The sequence below is a fragment of the Hyaena hyaena genome, unplaced genomic scaffold (genome assembly GCF_003009895.1).
Source record: "Hyaena hyaena isolate Hyena2069 unplaced genomic scaffold, ASM300989v1 scaffold_2, whole genome shotgun sequence".
NCBI lineage: Eukaryota > Metazoa > Chordata > Mammalia > Carnivora > Hyaenidae > Hyaena > Hyaena hyaena.
The window spans coordinates 3838778-3851058 of record NW_024080634.1 but is presented as its reverse complement, the minus strand read 5'-3'; the positions used below and the strand labels follow the sequence as shown (position 1 = coordinate 3851058).

Sequence of the window (12281 nt, the reverse complement as noted above, 5' to 3'; positions counted from 1 at the left end):
GTCCATTATTTCTCCCTTCCTTCCTTCCTTCCTTCCTTCCTTCCTTCCTTCCTTCCTTCCTTCCTTCTTTCTTTTTTTTCTGTTCCAGGATCCACATTACATTTAGTTGTCACGTCGCTTGAGGGCCCTCATGGCTATGGCAGCTTCTACGACATTCCGTCTTTTGATGCCCTTAAGAGTTTTGAGAAGGACTGGTCAGGTGTTCTGTGGGATGCCCACCCACCCACTATTGGGATTTGTCTGGCGTTTTTCTTGTGATATGATGGGGAGGAAGACCACAGAGGTCAAGTGCTATTTTCACCACATCACAGCAAGCACACACACTGTCAACATGATTTATGACTTTTGGTGGCCCTGTTCACCCGCCCGAGGCAGTATTTGTCAGATTTCTCCAGTGTAAAGTTAGGTTTTCTCCCTCCCTTTCTATACTGTACAGTTTGGGAGGAAGTCACTCACAGGATGGGGAGTCTGACCCCCTCTCCTCGGAGGCACAGTAGCTACATAAATTCTTTGGAATCCTTCTGCGTGAGAGCTCCGTCTCTTCCTCATTTATCAGTTTATTCAGTCATTTACTTATATCAGTATGGACTTGTGGATATTTACTCGATACTTCAGGTTATAATCTAATTGTGCTCTATTTTTCAGCTCAGAAGTTCAGCTTTGACCATTGTGAACCCTCTCGGTTGGCTCCTGTGGTCCTTGCATCCCCATCAATGTTCTGTTCTGAGCATTTCCTTACTTTCTGGGCATACCAGATCCTCCAGTCCCATCTCACACATTCCCATCCAGTTCTGGAAACAGCCATTTCTCCAAAGAGCCCTGTTCTTTTGCTGGAGAATAGTACTAGAAACCAAGGGCTGGGCGCTGAGGTGTGCTCGCTGTTTCCGGGATGTCATCTCTCGTGGAGCCATCAGAGGACAGAGCAAAAAATATACGTGTTTAGACTACGTCATGTACATATGCTGACCTACAAATACTTGCATGTGTAACCATCTCTATCTATATTAAGCTAACCATAAGTCCATACTGGTATCTCCAACTCGAATCCATTACTACGTGGATAATTCTAGCTTTCATCCCTTGCTTATCTATAAACTCCAATTCCAATACTGAAAAGCCCATATCTTGATTTTTAAAAATCACTTTGGGAAACTTCTTGATCCCTCATGTCTCCAAATATTGCTTCTGCTCCATTCACTTGCTTCTGTATTCCTAAGACTCCAACTGCGCTGTGTTGATCCTTTATCCTGCTCTTTATTTTCTGTGTTTCCCATAATGTTTTCCTCGTGTGCTTCACTCTAGATATTTTAAACCGACTTTTCTAATTCATTAATCTATTCTTTGACTGTGCCTAATCTGCTAGTAAATCCATCCACTGATGTGGTCCTTTTTATAGACTCTAGTTTTCTTCTGAACTTCTATTTATTCACGAAGTAACTTTGGAAATTCATGTTTTTTCTCAAAAGATGTTTATATCATCCAAATATTCAACTTGTATTTCTTGAGGGGCTTCTCATTTGGTTGATCCTTTCTATTTTCTCCTGTCTTCTTTTTTTAAATGTATGTTCTTAGTTGAAAATTTAAGGGCAACTGGTAGGCTCAGTCACTTAGACATCTGACTTCAGCTCAAGTCATGATCTCACCACTCGTAGGTTCAAGCCCCTCATTGGGCTCTGGGCTGACAGCTTGGAGTCTGAAGCCTGCTTGGGATTCTGTGTCTCCCTCTCTCTCTGCCCCTCCCCCATTCATACTCTATCTCTCAAAAAAAGAAAATTTAATTTATTCTGTTTTTTTGTTTTTAGTTTATCTAAAAGTTCTTTTGCCTTTTTTGGGTTAAATTTGTTTTCTGTCACTTTTCTCTTTAAAAATGTATTTAATGGGACACCTGAGTGGCTTAGTCGGTTGAGCGTCCGACTTTCGCTTAGGTCATGATCTCGCGGTTCGTGGGTTCGTGCCCCGCGTCGGGCTCTGTGCTGACTGCCAGCTCAGAGCCTGGAGCCTGTTTCAGTCTGTGACTCCCTCTCTCTCTGACCCTCCCCTGCTCACGCTGTCTCTCTCTCTCTCTCCTAGAAATAAATAAAAATATTTAAAAAAATTAAAAATGTATTTAATGCTATAAACTTACCTCTAAGAACAACTTTATGAATCCAGAGGATTTCATATGTAACATTTTCTATGTCCTTTGAGATTTTTTAAATTTTACAGTGTTTTCTCCTTTAGCCAATGCGTTAAGTAAACATGAATTAATTTTTAGTTTTCAGATATATAAAGTCCATTGACTATATATTGATCATTAATTTATAGGTTTTTTAAAAATCACAGGTAAGCTGTATTTTTCTTTCAAATTTCTAATCCATGTTCCAGCCAATGGATGAAGAGTAAATCAAGCCCATACCGACTCTTGGTAAAAACAATTATAACTTTCTATGGGAGAAATAAACAACATTTTTTTCTTTTTAAGAAGATCCTGGATATCTGTGAACAGACGGAAAAAATAATCACTTGTTAAACAGTCCATGCTTCTTCCTTTATGTGTTCAAATGTCACCTCCCCGCGGCCACATCATATCACATCTATGGTGTGATAACCTGGAACCATGATTTCGATTTGCAAGGCCCCAAGAACAACTGAAAAGATCCTAAATAAACCTTTATTGAGTGCCTTCTATTTGCTCAGCACAGACCAGACGCTGCATGGAGATCCAGTTGGTTCTGAGAAACACAAACGGTGCTGTAGAGAGACGTTCTCCTCCCACATGGCCGGAAGGTCTTTGTGGACGCCAGTTTCTCCTCTCCTTATGCTATCTGGGGTGGATATGGAACTGAAGCCTCGAGAACAGATGCTGTGCTCTTACGGACAGGTCTGCCATGGAAGAGCCGAGAACATTTTGTAAACAGCAGTGGAGTTTGCTCCACAACCCACATAGTGAGGTGACTCCAAGGATCTCTGGGTCATGTGGCCAACATACGAAGGCTCCACTAAAATGTGCATGAAGATCACCATTTGACTTCAGGATATTAGGTACTACACAGATGTACACATAGGAAAACGGTCCTTTGTCTCAGGCTTCCTGTTAAAATTCACCAGTTGCTCACTCCAAGGTGAAATGAAGGAGATATCAGTTGTCACATACGTGCCAACCACCATATTCATGTGCTGAACCCGACTGGCCAGGCGGGCCTCTCCCACCAGATAGAAGTTGGAGCCCCCGGTTTTCAGGGTGGCCGTGATGGCCAGGATTACAAAGGAGGTCTGTTTATTACATGTGACTTCCACTACTTTGATGCCAAAATCACCCACAAAGACTGAATGCAAAAGGAGGAAGAAAACCACCAAGCCAGCTGCCAGGAGAGGGCAAGACGGAGAGGAGAACACTCTGGTCCGTTCTCTGAGGGCACAATTTCTGATCACCATGTGGGCTCAGACCCACCGACTGACTCACCTCCTCTGCGGGAATGTAGCTTATCCCCTGGCTTGCGAAGCAGGTAATGCTCTCTCATCCGGTGAACTCATGCGGCCACTGAGCCCTGGTATCTTCCTCTTCTTGTTCAGCTGGCACATCCTACCTGTCACCTTCATCCTTTTACCCGGGGGGGGGGGGGGGGGGGGGGGACCAGCAGAGCTGGAATACTGGCTCCCGTGGCCGTGAGGTGCCACTGGTACCATGTCCTGTCCCTTTGGTTCCCAGACCTACACACACCAATTCATAGCTTCATTGCATTTGGATCATAAAGTCCAGTCTATATAAAACTGACCCTTAAAAATTTGTTGGGGGGTGCCTGGGTGACTCCGTTGGTTAAGTGTTGGACTTCGGTTCAGGTCATGATCTCACAGTTCATGAGTTCGAGTTCAGCGCAGAGCCTGCTTCAGATCCTCTGTCCTCACTGCCTTCTCACACCCCACTCTCAAAAATAAATAAACATTAAAAAAATTGTTGGAACTTCTTTTGTGACCAAGTATGTGGCCAATTTTTGAAACGGTTTCATAGGTACTTGTAAAAAATGAATATTCTCTATTGGTTGAGTGTAAGGTTGATTCCACATGTCTATTCAATAAACCTTGGTAATTCTATTACTCAAATATTCTTTATGCTTATGCTTAGCATTTTTTTGGAGAGGAAGAGGTCTATCAGTTTCTGAAAGATGTTAAGCCTCTGCCGCCCCTCCCACAACCCAATTCATCTTCACACAAATATCCCAATTTCTTGTAAATCTGCCAGTATTGTCTTATATTTTTTGAGTCTGTTATGCACACACAAAGCCATAATTTTAATGTCCTCATTTTATTAAATTATGTGACCTTTATATCCTACTAATCTCTTGCATTTTTACTCTTTTGTATGTTAATATCAATACCTTAGATTTCTGTGGCTTAGCATTTTCTTAATATGTTTTTTCATAATCTAATTTTCAACTCTTTGATTTGGTTTTATTTTAGATGTATATCTTGTAAGCAGCATAGAGTTAGATTTTATTTTATTATTCAGTTCAATAATCTTAGTCTTTTAATGTGTACGTATCCTACTTGAGACATTATTATTGGTATAGTTGGATATATTTGTACCATATTATTTTTTGACTTCTGTTTAATAGCTTTTTTCTTTCTTTTGTTTTTTTCCTATTTTTTATTTACTTATTTTTCATCATAATAAGTGCACTCCTTAACCCCCATCACCTATTTCACCCATTCCTCCACCCACCTCTCCTCTCTATCAGTTTGTTCTCTACAGTTAAGAGCTTGCTTCTTGGTTCGTCTCTCTCTCTCTCCTATATCTCTCCTCTCTCTCTCTCTCTCCCTTGCTCATTTGTTTTGTTTCTTAAGTTCCACATATGAGTGGGATCATATGGTGTTTATGTTTCTCTTACTGGCTTATTTCACTTCCCATTATACTCTTAGTTCCATCCATGTTGTTGCTAATGGCAAGATTTCATTCTTTTTTATGACTGAATAATATTCCATTACAGAATATGGATCTTCTTTATCCATTCATCTATATATGGATATTTGGGGGTGTTTCTATAGTCTGGCTATTATAAATAATGCTGCAATAAATATAGGGGCGCATATATCCTTTTGACTTAGTGTTTCCATATTCTTTGGATAAATACTCAGCAGTGTGATTACTGGACCATAGGGTAGTTCCATTTTTAACTCATTGAGGAACCTCTATACTGTTTTTCACAGTAGCTGCACCAGTTTGCATTCCCATCAACAATGCACAGGGTTCCTTTTTTTTTTACATCTTTGCTGACACTTGTTGTTTCTTGTGGTTTTTAAAAATTTTTTTTGATATTTATTTATTTTTGAGAGAGAGACAGAATGTGAGCAGGGGAGGGGAGAGGGGGAGACATAGAAACTGAAGCAGGCTCCTGGCTCTGAGCTGTCAGCACAGAGTCCGACGCAGGGTTCGAACCCACGAACCATGAGATCATGACCTGAGCCGAAGTCGGACACTCAACCGACTGAACCACCCAGGCGCCCCTGTTTCTTGTGTTTTTTATTTTAGCCATTCTGATAGATGTGAGGTGATGTCTCATTACAGTTTTGATTTGCATTTCCCTGATGATCAATGATGTTGAGCATCTATTCATGTTTCTTTTGGCCATCTATATGTCTTCTTTGGAGAAATGTCTGCTCATGTATTCTGTCCATTAAAAAAATTTTTTTTTAAATTTGTTTGTTTGGTTTGGTTGTGGTGTTGAGTTATATTAGTTCTTTGCATATTTTGGATACTTTTTTGTCAAATATATCATTTGCAATTATCTTCTCCCATTCAGTAGGTTGCCTTTTAGTTTTGTTGATATTTTCTTTTGCTGTGCAGGAACTTTGTACTCTGATGTCGTCCCAAGAGTTTATTTTTGCTTTTGTTTTCTTTGCCTCAGGAGACATAGCATGAAAGAGGTTGCTATGGCAAATGTCAAAGAAGTTACTGCCTGTGTTCTTTTCTAGGAGTTTTATGGTTTTAAGTCTCATGTTTAGGCCTTTAATCAATTTTGAGTTTATTTTTGTGTATAGTATGAGAAAGTGCTCCAGTTTCTCGACTGGAAATTGCAATGGTGCAATATAGCTGTCCAGTTTTCCCAATGGCTATCTTTTCCCCATTGTATATTCTTGCCTCCTTTGTCAAAGATTAGTTGACCATATAATTGTGTGTTTATTCCTAGATTTTCTATTGTATTCCATTGATCTATGTGTCTATTTTTATGCCAGTACCATACTCCTTTAATTACTACTGTTTTGTAATAACTTGAAATCTAGAATTCTATACCTCCAGTTTTGTTTTTCTAACAGCTTTTTTTCTTACAGAATTTTCCCCTTCTGTTTTCCATTGGCATGATAAAGCATTTTTTCTTTTTTTTTTAATATATTTTTTTAATTTTTTTATTTCTAGGAGAGAGAGACAGCGTGAGCAGGGGAGGGTTAGAGAGAGAGAGAGTCACAGACTGAAACAGGCTCCAGGCTCTGAGCTGGCAGTCAGCACAGACCCCGACGCGGGGCTCGAACCCACGAGCCGCGAGATCATGACCTAAGCGAAAGTCGGACGCTTAACCGACTAAGCCACCCAAGCGCCCCATGCTAAAGCATTCTATGTTCACTTTTATTTTTAAAAGAGAGTTAATTCTGTTATTTTGCAACTTACAGATTTTTTTTCCTATCTTTTTCATAATTACCAATATATCTTCAGCATACTTAATGCCTCCTAAATTTAATCATTTTCCTAAAAGGTCTCCAGTTTTTCAATATTTCCGACCTTCTTCTTGATTTTATTAATGATCCTAGAAATCCTCAACTATCCATTGAACTTTCACTCATTTAAATAATCTTACCCTTTTTAAGACCCCTAAATTTATTAACACTTTATTAATTTAATAGGTAATTAAATTTATTAACATGCTTTATCAATTTCAGTGATGACCGTTTTATCTTGAATTTCACACATTCCCTCCAGTTCTCTTTCTTTCTTGCTCCAGTACGATCATAGCACGTTAACTACAGCTGAATCATTGGATTTATACATGCCAACGGAGCTTCTATATTCTTTACCTACTTATTCATACATGTAGGCCGAGGTGCGTACGATGGCTCTTATGCCTTTTCAGAAACATGAAATGTCGGAATTGGATTACTATTCACAGTCCTAGCCAGAGCATTCATGGGCTATGTTCTACCATGTGGACACATGTCCCTCTGAGGAGCCACTGTCATTACAAACCTCCTCTCAGCAATCCCTTCCCTTGGCACTAATTTAGTAGAATGAATCTGAGGGCGATTCTCCGTGGACAAAGGCGCCCTAACATGATTCTTTGCTTTTCACTTTATCCTCCCATCCCTCATCTCAGCACGAGCAGCAGCCCACCTTTTATTCCTCAGTGAAACAGAATCCATAGCCCCTCTGGAATTACGTCCGACTCAGACAAAATCCCGTTCCACCCGTGTTACACAATCAAAGACATCCTAGGTCTCTTACTCCTCATCATTAATTCTATTTTCACTCGACCTCCTACGATCCAGACCATTCCACTCCTGCCAATCCCCTAAACACTCCACCACACATCAAACCTGAATGATAGTTCAGTTTTGCTTATTCCATCCTCTGATCTGTTCCTAACAAACTAGGTGGAGTCATGGCCTTCATCCTCTCCATCTTAATTTTAGCATTATCCCCTACTCCACACATCAAAACAACAAGGAATAATATTCGGACCACTCAGCCAGTGCCTATTCTGACTTCTAGTAGCCAATCTACTGACCCTAACATGAATTGGAGGCGAGCAAGAGGGAATATCCCCCCTCCTAATCCTTATGCCCATTACCAGTGGTTTTGAAAACAATCTTATAAATGAAGAGTCTTTGTAGTAAATAAAATACTTTGTCTTGTAAACCAAAAAGAGAGAATTGTCGCCCTCCCTAAGACTCAAGGAAGAAGCAAGAGCCCCAACATTAGCACCCAAAGCTGAAATTCTATTTACACTCTTCTTTAAAGGGGCGCCTGGGTGGCTCAGTCGGTTAAGCATCTGACTCTTGATTTCAGCTCAGGTCATGATCTCACATTTGTGGGTTTGAGCCTCAAGGCAGGCTCTGTGCTGACAGCATGGAGCCTGCTTGGGATTCTCTGTCTCCCTCTCTCTCTGCCCCTCCCCTGCTCACGTGCTCTCTCTCAAAATAAATAAACATTAAAACAATGCCTGCACATGATAGGTGTTAACTAAATAAAGAAATGAATGCTCATGTGGTTTCTCCACTGTGAAATTAATCACTTAAGTAAATTTGGTAATAATAATATATCCATAGGTCAGAGTTTTTTAGGGAAACAGGACTGATAGGAGATTATGAAAAAAAAGTTATTTTAAGGAACTGGATCACCTAACAAATAGAAAATCTACAAAACAGACATCCGAATTTTTGTCTGAGTGTCAGCAAGCTGCCGTAGAGCCAGGAAGAGCTATGTCCTATTTCAAAGGCTCTCAGGCAGGAGAATTCTCTCTTACTTGAGAGAGAGTCTGACTTTTGTTCGAATCAGGTCTTCAACTGCTTGGGTAAGGCCCACCCACACCGAGGACTGCAATTTCCTTTACTCAGTCTGTAGATGTCAATGTTAATCTCATTCCAAAACACACTCACAGAAACACCCAGAATAATGTTTGGCCAAATATCTGGGCACCATGTGGCCCAGCCAACTTGTAATATAAAATTAGTCATTACATGGGGCACCTGGGTAGCTCAGTCAGTTAAGTGTCCAACTTCACTTCACGGTTTGTGAATTCAGGCTCCACAGCAGGCTCTGTGCTGTCAGGATGGTGCCTGTTTGGGATCCTCTGTCTCCCCCACCACCACCCGCCCTGCCTCAAAAATAAATATTCAAAAAATAAATTAAGTTAATCATTACATCATAATATTAATATTAATACTATTAATATGTTACTTATATACATTGATTTTCTTATATTAAACCATGTTAAACCAACCTGGCATTCCTCGAATGAACCTACCTTTGTTATGATATAGTGTTGATTTCAGAATTGTTGAGAGCGCCTGGGTGACTCAGTCCATTACACATCCATCTTCAACTCAGGTCATGATCTCACAGTTTATGGGTTTGAGCCCCGCCTCGGGCTCTGTGCTGACAGCTCAGATCCTGGAGCCTGCTTGGGATTCTGTGTCTCCCTCTCTCTCTCTCTCTCTGCCCCTCCCCCACTCACACTCTGCTTCTCTATCAAAAATAAACAAACATTAAAAAAGGAAAAGATTTATCGAATTCAGTTTGCTAATATTTTGACCTAGCACCTCTGCAATAGTTTTCAGGGTTGATGCTGATGGGTGATTTTTCGGTTTTGTCCTGTCTTCAACGGTTTGGTATCAGAGTGTTCCTGCTTTGTGAAACGAGTTGAGGACTTTTGACTGTCCTTAATAATATATTTTTTCACGTGTTTTAGAATTTTTATTTTTAGGCTCATTTTGATTGGGGTTTTGGGTTTTTTGTTTTTTGGGGTTTTATTTTGGCTTCTTTTTATACTTTATTTTCATTTCCACCTGCCTCCCCCTCACCCAGCCTGCCCTTCTCTCTGGAATGTCATCCTGGACCAGATTTGATCAGGGCGGTTCGGAGGTCTGTCCCACAGTGATCCTGGGGACACTCATGCAGTCATGGGGCCACTATGTGACTAGGCTCTGTTTTTGGGTGGGGGTTGGGTCTCTAGCCCCACATTCTTAGACCCTCATTCTTCTAGAAGCTTAGTCTTCAGACAATGGCTTCTTTTTTTTCCTTTTTTTCTTTTTTAATGTGTATTTTTTTTTATAAATGTTTTTTATTTATTTTAGGAGAGAGAGAGAGAGACAGCGTGAGCAGGGGAGGGTCAGAGAGAGAGGGAGTCACAGACTGAAACAGGCTCTAGGCTCTGAGCTGGCAGTCAGCACAGAGCCCGACGCGGGGCCCGAACCCACGAACCGCGAGATCATGACCTAAGCGAAAGTCGGACACTTAACCGACTAAGCCACCCAGGCGCCCCTTTTAATGTATATTTTGAAAGAGAGAGAGAGTAAGCGAGCATGAGTGGGGGAGGGGCAGAGAAGGAGGGAGACACAAGATGTGAAGCCGGCTCCAGGCTCCAAGCTCCAAGCTATCAGTACAAAGCCTGACACAGGGCTCAAACCCACAAACTGTGAGATCATGGCCTGAGCCGAAGTTGGACGTTTAACCAACTGAGCCACCCAGGTGCCCCTCGAGGCAAAGGTTTCTTTCCATAATTTCTTTCTTTCAGGGCTCCCACCCAGTTTCTGACTTCAAGTAACTTGGATCCTTTCTGTCATCTTGTGTGGTCTGTTGGGTTTGCCCATCGGAGCTAAACCCCCTGCTGATTTTAGCCAAAGAGCTCAGTGGGTCAGAGGCATCCAGCAGTTTTTCACTGCCTCTGTGAGCCAGGCATCTCTTTTTAGCTTTCTATTTTTATACCTTATCTGCCATGGCTGTGTTCAGAGCTGAACAATGGATCAAAGCATGAACTCATTGAGCCGTCTTGTCCAGAACACTCCTCCCCTATCTTTTCTTATTTTAAATTCCCTGCCTTGTCACACAGGGATTTAAAGAAGAAGTTATTTTCTTCATCACACCAACACAACAAGTCATATAGAGCAAGACTTCTTATCTCCTGAGTTGCAAAGGAGCAAAATAAGAAAGAGAGGGTTCAAGTGCCTCGGCTCAGGTCTAGTGACCGGGTGGTTAGCTCCAGGGCCGGAACCCCATACAGGGCTCCGAGTTCTTTCCCATTTTAGTCTCGGTCACTCGCTGCCAAGGGGGATGGAACACTAAACAATCGTGGCGTCTGTTACAGACAATTCCCTTGCCCAATGGTCAATGCTTCTGTTGCCTTGGGCATTTTGTGATTTTCAACGAGCAATAGCAGTGTAGAAAAGGTCTGATCTACTGTCACAACACGGATTTTAATTTAGATACTGTCATTCACACTTATTCCTCCTACCTACTTTTCTAGTCCAAATTTCCACACTCTGACATTCCACCAAATTCAACTTGACTCAGCAAATGTTCAGTGAGTGAGTTGCTGTCATACTCAGGACCACTGAGTGATACAGTCTGGTCTACGACTGGTCCAGAAAGGAGTGTCCCCCAAATTATGGACAAGTAACCAGCTATTTACTCAAGAACTATCCAGGAATCCCTGTTTACTTATTATGTTCCTTGCTGGTCACAGTAGGAGACTGAAGGCAAATCAGCCGGTAGAGCTTGTCCTTTGGGACAGCTGACAAAGAGAGCCGGGGTGATGGTCAGTCACTGCCACAGGAGCTAGAAAAAGACACGTGGGAAAATGGACCTCTCAAGGACAGAGGAAGAGGGTCACCTAGGCTAGGAGATCAGCCTGGAAACTCTTGTTTATTTCTGGCCAAAGCTGATACATGCTGGTCTTTGCGGGGGGGGGGGGGGGGGGGGTTGGGGGATATGCTTCAGAAATGAGAAAAGAATAGTCCTGAAAGCTTTAGGGGACAGAAGGCCATGGTCAAAGGTGATATCCTGTGCTATCAGAACTGATTGGGTTTAAACACAACAATGACAGGGGTGCCTGGGTGGCTCAATTGGTTAAGTGTCCAACTCTTGGTTTTGGCTCAGGTCATGATCTCTTGGCTAATAGGCTCAAACCCCACATTGGGCTCCATGCTAAAAGTATGGGGTCTGCTTTCCATCTTCTCTCTCTCCATCTCTCTGTCCCTCCCTCACTCATGCTCATGCTCTTGAATGCTCTCTCTCTCTCCCACTCTCTCCAAATAAATAAATAAACTTAAAAATAAATAAATAACAACAACAAACATAAAGGCAATCTTTGCACAGCAATCCCCAGTAGGGAAAGACCACACTTCTGCCAGAAAGCCTTTGTGTGTGTTGAGGAGGGGAAGGGGGAGGCTGGTGAAGAGAACAGGCTGGCATCTCAGCTCTACTCTGCAAGGTGGATGAATTTGGATATACGTTTGATTGGGTGCCCTCCACCCTGCCCATCTAGGAAGAACTTGGTAAATACTGAATGAAACTGACCAGTCATCTGGGGTGCGTGGTGGCTCAGTAGGTTGAGTGCCTGACTTCTGCCCAGGTCATGCTCTCAAGGTTCACGAATTTGTGCCCCGCATCAGTCTCTGTGCTGACAGTTCATAGACAAAGCCTGCTTCCGATTCTGTGTGTCTCTCTCTCTCTACCCTTCTCTGCTTGCATTATCTCTCTCTCTCTCAAAAGTAGATAAGCATTAAAATAAATACATAAACTGAGCAGTCATCAAAAG

At 41.9% G+C, this 12281-nt stretch overlaps 1 pseudogene; it reads right to left on the bottom strand.

Annotated features, from left to right (window-relative positions):
• Positions 1-2850: 2850 nt before the first annotated feature.
• On the bottom strand, positions 2851-10462 carry LOC120230202 (annotated as a pseudogene).
• Positions 10463-12281: the final 1819 nt, after the last annotated feature.